We start from the raw sequence: 12,268 nt of genomic DNA on the forward strand, positions 1-12,268 counted from the left end.
GACATCAATTTCCTGCTCACAAAAGTGATAATTTCAGTAGGGTGATTTTTATGATATTGTCTGGAAAACACTTGTGTCAGTATTACAATTAGGAAATTATTATTTAACCCTTACTTATGGTCAATAAGGTTTGCTTTGGGGGCTTAGATATCATTTTGTATGTGAAAGTATGCTTGTAAATCATTAAACATTCAAGTTATTTGATGAACTTGTGTCAATGAAACTGAATATTTTAAATAAAATTTCTAAACTGCCGGGATATGCTGCCAATACATAAAATTTCATGTACATCAAGACATTCTGATCCTTCTCTTCTAGTCCCAGGTACTGCAGGAGCCACAGGTTACTGTGTAGACATGGCCAAGTCCAAGAACTACAGCACACACAACCAGTCCTGCAAATGGCTCAGAAATGGCATCAAGAAATCTCAGTCACAAAGATACACAGCTCTTAAGGGGGTTGACCCCAAGATCCTGAGGAACATGTGCTTTGCCAAGAAGCACAACAAGAAAGGCCTGGAGAAAATGCAGGCAAGCAATGCAAAGGCAATTTGTGCATGTGCAGAGGTCATTAAGGCCCTTGTGAAGCCTAAGGCTGTTAAGCCCAAGATGCTAAAGGGCATCAGCTGCAAACTCAGCTGGCTTGCTTTCATTGCTCACCCCAAGCTTGGGAAGAAGATTCAAAGCTACATGGCCAAGGGTCATAGGCTTTGCCAACCAAAGCCCAACGTGCAAACCAAGGCAGAGGCAGCACCTCCAGCTAAGGCCCAGGCATCAGCCCCATCTCATGCTCCCAAAGGTGCCTAGGCCCCTGGGAAAGACACATAGAAAAGGTTTCTGCCAATGTAAAGACAGATGGACTGGTGTGACACACCTACCTACACACTATTTACAGATAACCATTGTCCTGTGCTGTTTTTACAAATAAACCAGAGGCAGGCTCTGTGAAGAAAAAGAAAGAAAGAAAGAAAGAAGAAAGAAGAAAAGACACTTTTATAATTAAAAAGTTAAATCTATACTGTTAAAAATATAAATAAAGCCTCTACTCTTAGCAGTAGGATACTTGAAAGTACAAATAAAATGATCTGTAGGAGAAAACCAGGAGGCTATCACTATTTATAAACATGGTATGATTCATTATAAAAGCTTATACAAGTATGACAAATATAGCAGAATATCATTACAAATCAAATCATTGATTTTTTTCCCCACTCATCTTTGGTTTGAGGCTTTCCAGTTCCAGTTCCTGGCCAAACAAGGTGTATAGATCTTGGGCTTTCTCTATTGCATGGACCTCAAGTTCAATATATTGAAGCAGGTGCAGAGGCCAGAGCCAGTCATTATGCCAAGATGGAGTCTAAGTTGGAGGTCTCCATTTGGTCCCTCCCTTTGGAAATATGGGAATGCTGAGAAAGAGGGGAAGGAAAGACTGTAGGAGTTAGAGAAGATGGAAGATGCCAGGAGAACATGAGCTACCCAATCAACTAAGCAGGACTCACAGAGACTGGGGTGGCAAGTCCAGGTCTGCATGGGTCTGCACCAGGTCCTCTGTGTGTGCTATGGCTCTTAGCTTGGTGTTCTTGTGGGACTCCTAACAGTCAGAGCAGCATTTGTCCTGACTCTTGATGCTCTTGAGACTCTTTTCCTCCTATTGGATTGCCTTGTTCAGCCTCCGTAGGAAGGGTTTTGCCTTGTCTTATTGCATCTTGTTTTGTCCTCTTTGGCTGCTGTTTCACAGAGGCCTGTTTTTTTCTGAAGAGGAGATGAAAAGGGAGTTGATCTAGGTCACTGGGAGGTTGTGTGTGTGTGTGTGTGTGTGTGTGTGTGTGTGTGTGTGTATGTGTGTTTTCACATGTGTGTGCACATCACAGTGTACCTTTGGAGGTCAGAGAGTAAATTGCTATCTCTGGTTCTCTCATCCATGTGAGTTCTGGGGAGTGACCTCATGTTGTTAAGCTTAGAGGCAAGGAGCATTAGCACAAAGTCATCTTGCCATAAGATTTTCTTTTTATTTTGATGGCACTGAATTTGTACACCAAGTTATGCTACATAATTTCTCTTATTTAACTCAATTTTGATTTACTTCACCAATGTTCATATGTTTTCCTTCCATAGCCTCTTTATATAGATTGTTATATTTTATCAATGTTATTCTCAGAAGGTTAAAATAAATGGTATTATGGTCATAATTTTTTATTTGATCATTGACCGTGCATGAGAAAGTGACTATTAATGCATGAAAACATGCTTCATGAAACCTTGTCTAATTACTAATAAGATCAATTTTTTTTCAATTGGCAATTAAAGAATCTGTTAGGGCTGACAGTTTTAGTTCTTCATTGGCAAATTCCATACATTTTTATGACAATAAAACCCAAGACCTCAGCCATGCTAATTTCTTACAGTTGAATTACACCAACAGTGCTCGGATTTGTCGAGTGTGTACCCTACATCTACTGCAATAAACACATGGGTTTTTCTTTTTGCTGACCTGAAAGATTACATTTCCTCCGTTTTTAAATTTTAACCTACCATAGGACATTTAGAAGGTCATTATATAATAAATACTCTTTTTCCATATTGCTAGATTATATTAGCTAATATTCTGTGGACTTTTTCTTTTTCACATACTTCACAAATCCAGATACCAAGTTTAGTCATCTCTGCTTAAACTATTTCTGTCTCTTGCTGTTGAAGTGATGCTGCCTCATTGAATCAACACGGAAGCATTTCCATGCTATCTATTTTCTGAAAGGAACTGTGAAGAGTTGACATGTTCTTTTGTTTGTTTTGTTGTTTGAAAGAAGTCATTTGTGTATATATATGATGTGTTATTATTTTTCCCTATTGAGATCTCTCCATTTTGCAATCCATTGATTATTGAGTTAAAATATTAAATAGAAGAAGCCTTTTTGGATTATTTATTTCTTCTTATGAGAGTTTGGAATAGCCTGTCATTCAAACACTGATTCCATTTCATCTGGAAAGTCATGAATCCACAGATTTAAAAAAAAAATACATGTGGTGAAGCGGCAATTACTTGTAGAGATCTACTGAAAAGCTCAAAATAAAGACCTTAATTTGTGTTCAGAAGGTAATAAGAAAGTACCAAGCAGATGTTATGGCACAAGGGTTGCAAAATCAACAGAAAGTCATTTGCTTTTGCTGTTTATTTAGGTCTAAGATTAAAGTAAATGAGAAAAGAATTCATTTATTCAAAATTTATTCATACACCACTTTAGAGCTAATACAGCCTTCAATTTAGTTACCGATTTAATGAAAGAATTCTTCAAACAATATTCTATGTTAATGGCCCTCAAGCTTTCAGTGGAAATTGCAGCATCTGAAAGATGCCCTCTCAGGTCTATTGAGAAATTATTCTAGAGACTGCCTAAGAGAACTTAATGCAAATTTTTATATAATCATCACTATAATTCTCTTGGGAAGCTAGTATTGGCCCTATGTACTTAGAAACAAAAATGTGTTGGTCTAACTAGAATGAGGAAAGAAGACCCATAAAGAGAGAAGTGGTTGGAGAATTGGAGAGAACTATAAATATAAAAGAAAAAGCAGAGCAGACAACTATATTGAAAAACTGATGTTGATCCTGCGATCTCCCTTTTCTTTATTTTTACTTCTTTCTTTCTTTCTTTCTTTCTTTCTTTCTTTCTTTCTTTCTTTCTTTCTAAGAACTTAGACCTAAAATAGTGGAAACTGAGACAGAAAATGGGAGAATTGACTGCAGTCTACATAAAAGCTACTGGGCTTGTAGGTCCTCTAGTCTACTCTGCCATAAAAGATGGTATTTCTCTATGGAGATACCGAACCAGGCAAGAGCTAGTCTTGGGGATTTATGCTATATCCTATGGCTAAGCCATGTTTTCATTTATTATTGTTTGTGAGTATGTGTTTGGACAAGTGTGTTTCTGTGCATGTGCGTGCGCATGCATACACACACACACACACACACACACACACACACACACTCACATAATGTAGAAGTCAGAGAAGGGTAGGAGCTGATGTACAGGAATTTTAATTCGGAACACTGCTCCTCTCTCAAGAGATCGCATCAAAAGACCTTCCATGTCTGTGTCATCCAGCTGAAATAGAAACCCATTTTTAATCTCAGGAGACAGATACAAGTGGATCTCTGAGTTCAAGGCCAGCCTGATACAGAGCATGTTTCAGGGAAAGAAAAATTTAGGTCCAGGCAGGGTGGTACATGCCTTTAATCACAGCACCTAGGAGATAGAACCATGCAGATCTCTGAGTTCTGTTTAGGGAGGAGTTTGGCTGAGCAGTGAGCTGAGAGGCAGTGTAGTGGGTTTGAGTTTGTGGCACTTCAGTTTGTGGAATTCAGAGGCAGTTTTTACTGGAAGAGTTTTACAGAGACAGGTTGAAGGAAGAACAAGCTAGGCTTATGAGAAAACAGATTGATACAGAGAAGAAGCTAGAAGATTACAAAAGATTGCTAGAGTTAGTTTATTGCCAAGCAGAGCAATCTACTCAGAAGCTGAGAAAAACCACATTGAATCAGTCAGCCTACAAAGGAATTTGAGCAAGAACAGCTGAGTGGAACCAGCAAGCCAGATTGTGGAAAGAGCTAGAAAAGGCAAAGTTATTTAAAATAAGTCTTAGAGGCTGAAAACAAAGGCCTAAATAAAATTGTACAATGGCCAGAAGCTTCCAGTGCTAGGTCTAGGTTAGCAGACAGAGGCAGAAAGCCTCTAAGATAACAATTAAATCAGGCAAATAAGGCTGTCAAATACAAATAGCCAAAACATTAAGAATTTAACATTTATATAATTTCTGATTGTGTCATGGTTCTTCTTGCTGTAGGTAGTTTATTGTATATGTGTGTAATAATATAAATGTATATGTAAAAATAAAAATGTTTGATTAATTTTTAAAAAAGAAAGAAAAAAATGTTACTTTTAGAGTTGTTTCTCCTTTCCAATGTGGTTCCAGAATTGAGCTGGGGTCATCAGTTGGGTGTGACAAGTCCTTTTGCTCACTAAGTTATTGACCCTCTAAATGAGTTCTAAAACCAAATAAAATAATATGTCTGGTACCAAAATGAATAAGCCTGATAATAAGTGAATTTTTTTCTAGTGGCAAGACTCCAAACAACTATGTTTCATGGCTTCTAAGAATATTCACAGATAGTGTCACTTGGAAGTCTATGAATGATTACGTATTGTTAGGTCAATCATTGCTTGTTTAAATTATAATTAACACTTAATAATCATGCAATACAAAATAGTTGAGGAAGGTATCTGCTGTATAAATCATAAATAAAACCTTAACCCCCACTCTATGAAAAAAAAATCTCTCAGAATGTTGTAGTGAAAGACAGCGATAATGAAAGTGGTAAGAAAAACATACAATGTAACATATTAACTCTAGAAGCTCCAATGAAACATAAACAACTCTTAACAACAAATACATAAGAACACTAGCATCTCAGTATTTGCATTTGACCTTCAGTGTCCTGAAATACTTTCTCCTAGTGTCAGGGCTACATGGATAGAGACATTTCCTTAGGCCTTTGACTATCATTGTTTTGTTATGTTTTGTTTGTTTGTTTGTTTATTTGTTTTGTTTATTAATCTGAAGGATGTGGATTTTAATGGTTACTTCCAAAGAGCAATACATAAAGCCAGGAACCTAACAGACATAACAGTTAATTGAGTGATCAGAAACTGCAAAATCAATTAACATGCCTATAATCAAACCATTTGGGAGACTGAAGTGAAAGGGTTGTTATGGGCTAAAAGCTAATTAGTCTACATAGTGAGTTTCAGGTCAGCTGAGCTAGAGTTATGGTAATGAACACAGGCTTCTGTCTCCATTCAAATGTCACCCCAATAATGCCCACAATTGCTGGTTTATAGCCTGCTGACCTAGCTGACAAACTGTCTCATTTTCATTGTTCTTAAGGTTATAAAAAAATAAGGTTGAGGCACCTTATTTTTAGTATATTTGGCTTAAAATCATTGCCTTTTAATTAAGTTATTCGATTAAACACCTCGCTAATTTTAAAAAATCACTCCCTACACACATCGTTTCTTTTTATTTTTAACATCTAGAATCACTTAATAGCTAATATTTTATTGTTTATCTTAATTTTCCCTTTTCTCACATACACTTTGATTAGCTGACAATGATGAGAATGTCAGTGAAGCTTCTTCTTCTTTTTTCTTTTTTTTTTTTTTTTAGTTTATTTCAGACATTTGCAAAGATCACATTCCTGAGTATGTACAAAAGTTAAATAAATATAAAATAAGAAGCAAGATAAAGAAGAAATGAACACAATAAGGACCTGCAGTTTCTCTGACAGGCAAGGTTCACAGAAAATATAGACATTACACCAACTTAGTCTCTTGTACATTATTTTATGAAACATAATTTAGTCATTCTCTTTTTACTGTTTACATTCCTTGCAATGAATTTGTGTTCTAAATAGTTGTGTACATCAAATTTTGCAACTCATCTATTTTTTTCTTAAAACACATGCCAAAGGGAAGGCTTCTTAAGTAAATTCATGCTTTAAAATATTTCAGAAATAACTAAAAGTAGAATCAATATTGAAATACTATGCTCATATGCAGTTTCCCCCTCTCATCAATATTGAGTAGCACCAGGAACTTTTCATTCTTCCTAGATTATGTTTTAAATCTCTATAAATTTGTATTTCATTGGCTCCTCTTGATGTAAAACATCTGCACCCATTTTATAAGCTCCTGGAAGTCTCTGAAATAAATCATCTTCTCATTCTGTATTGTCATTCCTATCACTCCTGTGTAGGAATTTTAATCCAGCAGCATGGCTACTCTGGCTGAAATACATGCACGCCTTTAGTACATATCTCTAATCCCAAACAATAAAGGTAAACTTAGTTTGTAGAATGAAGAACCCATGTTTGAGAGTGATGTCTAATTGAGAAGCAGACAAAATGGCAAATCACAGAAAGAGCTGACCAAATTAATCAGAGATAAGATACACTCAACTCATGAGAAGAGGCAGGAAAGAGGGACAATTTAAGAGTCCAGGCAAAGACAGTCCAGTTGAGTTCCAACAGTGAGATGGGGGCCAATTGAGAGGCAGTGCAGCGCAGTTGAGTTGGTGGAGGAGGCCATTTTTCCAAGACAGTTTTACAGAGACAGGTTGTAGAGAGAACAAACTAGCCATAGGTGAAAATAGACATGGCAGCAAAAGATTAGAAGAGATTGCTAGAGTTAGTTTGAGGCCAAGCAGAACAACTCACTCAGAATCTGAGTGAATCCAGTTTGAATCAGTCAGACTGAAGGGGAGTTGGGCCAGAGCAACTTAGTTTAACCAGACAGCCAGAGTTTAGAAAGAGCTAGAAAATGTGAGCATACTCAGTAGAAGGTCTCAAAAGCTGAAAACATTCTAGGCCTCTATTAAATCATATATCAGCTAGAAGCTTCCAGGCAAGGTTTAGGTTAACAGATGGAGGCAGTAAGCGTCTAAGACAGCAATTACATCTGGTGAATAGAAGATACTTTTACACATTCCAAGTACACTAAAATACACATCTGACTGCAGAACCAGCTTAATCCTTTTCATGCCTACCTTTTACAAATATTTAGACTTATTTTTTTTTTTGTAATTTTAATCAGGATGAGATCATGTGATTGCTTAAAAATCCTTGAGACTAACAATTCCTCATAAGGTTGTCTAAATTTTTTAGATGACACATATAATATCAGCATTAATGCACACTCCAATATTTTCATAGAGTATAAAATGTATGCTAATTACAGCTTTTATATAATAATTATATTTAAAGTCATGTTGGAGTTTTTGTTGTTCCCCATAATCTTTTAGAGCTATGATTAATCAGTGAGGAATGGATACACTGATGCAGGAGAGTGAAATGGCTAACCCTCAAAATTCACTCATTTATTCACCCATTCATATTTAATAAACTTATTAAAATATCAAAGTAGTTTTAGTTTTCACTGCCCCAATGCCTTTGGATGTTGAACAATTTTAGAATATTTTTATACTGTTTGCATTTCATCTTTTGAGAACTCTTTAGTTTAATGCACATTTTTAATTGGGTTGTTTGTTTTCTTATATCTAGTTTTCTGAGATTTTTATATGCTATAGATTCTGACTCTCTATCAGGGGAGCAATAGATGATGTTCTTCCAGCTTTTGGTTGCCCCTTCACTTTAATTATGGTGTGCATTGCTGCTACAGGAACATTTTATTCTCAATAGGTCCCTTTTTTATGTGGATCGTAATACGCATTCTATCAGGGTCTGGTTCAGACAGTCCCTTCCTGTGCTGAGGAGTTCAAGCATTTTCCCTTCTTTCTTCTCTAACATATTCAGCGTATCCTGTCTTATGCTTAGGTCCTTGATCCATTTGGAGTTGAACTTTGTTCAGGGTGAGAGATAATAATTCACTTTTGCTCTAACATGCATTATTGTACCCATCGAACTCAACTATAATAGAAGGTTTACTTCCAATACTTTGAAAGTGCTATTGCGGGCTGTTTAGGATTTTTAAAGAGTACAAGCTAACGGTTAGTTGATCAAATTGGGATTATGTCAATTATTTGTCTATTTGTATCACAAGACTATACATCCTAGGGGTAACGGATAGATATGATCCTATAGATATAAGGTAAAATTATTAGATAAGGTCTCCAAAAACCTCAGAGACATACAGAATAGATTAAAGGTGTTTTTACTTTAAAGATTCTTGACAACAACCCATGTTAACTCCTGGCAATACGCAGCCTACTAATGAAGATGATGAGCATCAAAATACCTCCTTATGGAGATGGCTTCATAGGCGGTAAACCAGCCACTGTGCAAAATGTCCTCATTTCTGCCACAGATGGAATTCTGTCTAAAAATGGGCAAGCTTTGATGCAGGCAGAGTCGACACCCAAAATCTGCCAAGACAGGGTAAGCAAGTCCTCAATAGTTCCTGCCTCACAGATATGTCAGTCAGAGTTATTGGGCCAGAAGGCTAAAGATGGTGATCCAGCATTATAGAGGTTTGGGTGACTGTTCAGGCAGCAAACTGCCTCTGTCATTTTTTCATTTCAGAAGCTGATAACTTGCACTTCTGTGTACTCAAGTAAATAAGTTTTATTCCTTCTCAAGACTCTGATGGTGTTGAAGACCAATAGTTTAGTCTTACAATTAAGCTTAGCTGTTTAGGGGTTCATATATTTTTAGGTCTAGATAAATGTTTTAGGTTGATAGAGATGAAATATGAGAGATATTGATTTACATTCAGAATTTCAGACTCACCAAGTTAGGAAAGTTGTGTTCTTCAAGGCTGCCAAATACAAATAGCCAAAAACAATATGAATGTAACATTTATATAATTCCTGATTATTTTGTGGTTAATTTTGTTTGTGTAGATTATTTTACTTATGTGTAATAATATAAATGGTTATGTAAGAAAAGAAATATAATTTTCAAAAATTAAATAAATAATATGATATTAAATTTATTTTAAAATTTATTTTCATTGTTCTACATGTACCTACCTAGTTTGACCAAAATCATTTGTTGAAAATGCTTTTTACCTCAATATGTATTTTTGGCCTCTTAAAAAAAGTCATGTGGTTTCAGCAGTGTGGGTATCAACATGCCAAAGAGTAAATAAATAGAGACAAATTGAGGCATGATTGTAGCGGAAATAAAATGCTAAGTTACTATTAGTAGAGTGTAGACTAGTGCAACAACTATGGGGATCAGCAAGAGTATTCCTCAGAAAAGTTAGAAATAGGGAAATAGATAGAGAGACTGCTCTGAGCTTAAGATCATTTGATACTCTTGCGGAGGAGCAGATTTAGTTTTCTGTACCCACATGGTGATTCAAATATCTGTAACTACAGTTCCAAATGATTTGGTGCCCTTTTCTGGCTTCTGATGGCTCTGTATGCATGTGGTACACTTATGTGCATTCAGATAAAAATACTCATGTACATAAAAAGAAAAAGTCTTTTTTTAAAAAGCTGAAAACAGTTCTACCATGTCATCCAGCTGTATCTCTCCTGAGTATATGTCTAAAGAACGCTTTATCCTACTATAAGATAATTATTCATATTTATTGCTGTTATATTCACAATAGCAAAATAGGAAAGATCCCAGATGCTCATCAACTGATAGAGAATTAGTAAAAATGTTGTTTTTTTACAAAATATAATAATATGCATATGTTAATAAAAATTTTTTATATTCACAGGTAAATATATGGAGCTGGAAAAAAATCATTCTACACTAGGTAAGCCAGACACATAAATATAGATGTTACTTTCTTTTCTTAATTGTAGCTACTATCTTTTACTCCTCAGATATGTATGCTTCATTTGGAGTAGTGACATGGGTCAAGAAGTTACCAAAGAACCATAAAGTGAGTCTTTAGAGAGAGAAGATAGAGAACTAATTCATGTACATAAATAAAGGAATAATAAAATGAACATTTAAATTAAAATTGCAGGTGGGAAGGCAGAGTCAAGCATGGAATATGAGGAGAAATAAAAAATATTAAATACCTTTCAAAAGTCATATGGACACTTGTTACTGCTGAAACTTCCTAGTAGGTAATATATACATATAAAATAGGTAAAATATCAGTTACCCTATTATGTGTCAACAATGTCTCTATTAGATACTTACTAGGTAAACAAATAAAAAGTCTAGTTATATCTAATTTCTAAGAAATATGTATAAACATGTGTCCTCATATGCACAGATAAGAATAATATTCAGCCCCCTCATCAAAAAATCTCTTTGGAGTATGGGAATAGGGCTTCCTCAAGACCCAGCTATCCCACTCCTTGGAATATACCCAGAAAATGCCCTACCACACAACAGGGACATATGCTCAACCATGTTCATAGCTGCTCTATACATAATAGCCAGAACATGGAAACAGCCTAAGTGTCCCTCAGTAGAAGAATGGACTAAGAAACTGTGGTATATTTACATGATGGAATACTACTCAGCTATTAAAAACGAGGAATTCCCAAAATTTGTGGACAAATGGATTGAATTAGAAATTATCATAATGAGTGAGTTCACCCAGAAGCAAAAAGAGACAAATGGTATATACTCACATATCAAAACACTAGTCCAAGGGATACGTACCATGAAAATATTTACTTACCAAGAAAGTGGGTCAGAGGAGAGGATATCCGATTGAGACTTTGGGCAAGAGTAGCATGGAAGAAAGAGGAAATAGTAGGACCCACAGGGTCCTGGAAACCTATAAGAAGAACTTTATGACAGGCCGATCTGGATCCTGGGGTCCTCCTCAAACTAAGGCACCAGCCAAGGAGAATATAGGCAGTAAGCTTCGAACCCCTACTAAGACCTAACCGACAAACATGATACTATCCACCATTGAGTGCAGAGTGAGATCTGACTCTCACACGAACTCTGGTGCCCCTTTTCTGACCATGTCCCCCAGATGCGGAGACCTGGTGGCACTCAGAGGAAGGATAGCTAGTTACCAAGAAGAGACTTGATATTCTGAGAGCATATATAGGGGGAGGAGGTCTCTCTCGGTCACGGACATAGGGGAGGGGAGAAGGGGAGAAATGGGAGGGAGGGAAGAATGGGAGGAAACAGGGATAGGGCTAACAATCGAGATTTAATATGAATAAATTAATAAAAAATATTAAAAAAATCTCTTTGGAATAGACTGAGACAACTATAGAAAGCCATAACAGAGTTATGGTTCACAGTCCCAATGGTTACAACTACTTACACATTAATTACTGAAGGAATATTGTGGAAGATGGGGTAGAAAAGCTGTAAGAACCACAACATAGTAGAGATTGCTGTGAGATTGTGTATCCTACCAATAGCAGAAGCTACATCCAAAGACTATCACCAACATGACTGCTCAAACATAAGCTGAGCAAAGATGACACCAGTGGATATGCCAAACTTATGGAGAAATGCTTATAAGGCTTTAGCCCTACATAAGAAACTACAGGAAACTAAATAAATCTGTAAGCCGAAGAGATGGTCTTTCACAGGGATATCATACCAATTGGTTGTCTAGTTCCCAATGGTCATCCTGGAAGACATACAAGTAACATTGTATGGATTTAACAAATTATATTTAAGAATATATCTATATATGTAAATACATAGATACATGCAATAAGAATTAATGAAAAAGAGGCCATCAATTTGAAAAAGAGCAGAGAAGAGTACAAGAAAGGTTTGGAGAGAGGAGAAGGAAGGAACAAATATTGTAATT

The 12,268-nt window shown here is 36.1% G+C and overlaps 1 protein-coding gene and 1 pseudogene across 1 annotated transcript in view; one reads left to right on the forward strand and one right to left on the reverse strand.

Annotated features, from left to right (window-relative positions):
• Positions 1 to 12,268, reverse strand: part of Znf804b (zinc finger protein 804B) — a 488,372-nt gene that overhangs the window by 64,482 nt on the left and 411,622 nt on the right. The gene's annotated exons all lie outside the window — the stretch shown is intronic.
• LOC127194793 (60S ribosomal protein L29-like) lies at positions 298 to 827 on the forward strand (annotated as a pseudogene).

The sequence above is a fragment of the Acomys russatus genome, chromosome 10 (genome assembly GCF_903995435.1).
Source record: "Acomys russatus chromosome 10, mAcoRus1.1, whole genome shotgun sequence".
In the NCBI taxonomy this organism is placed as follows: domain Eukaryota; kingdom Metazoa; phylum Chordata; class Mammalia; order Rodentia; family Muridae; genus Acomys; species Acomys russatus.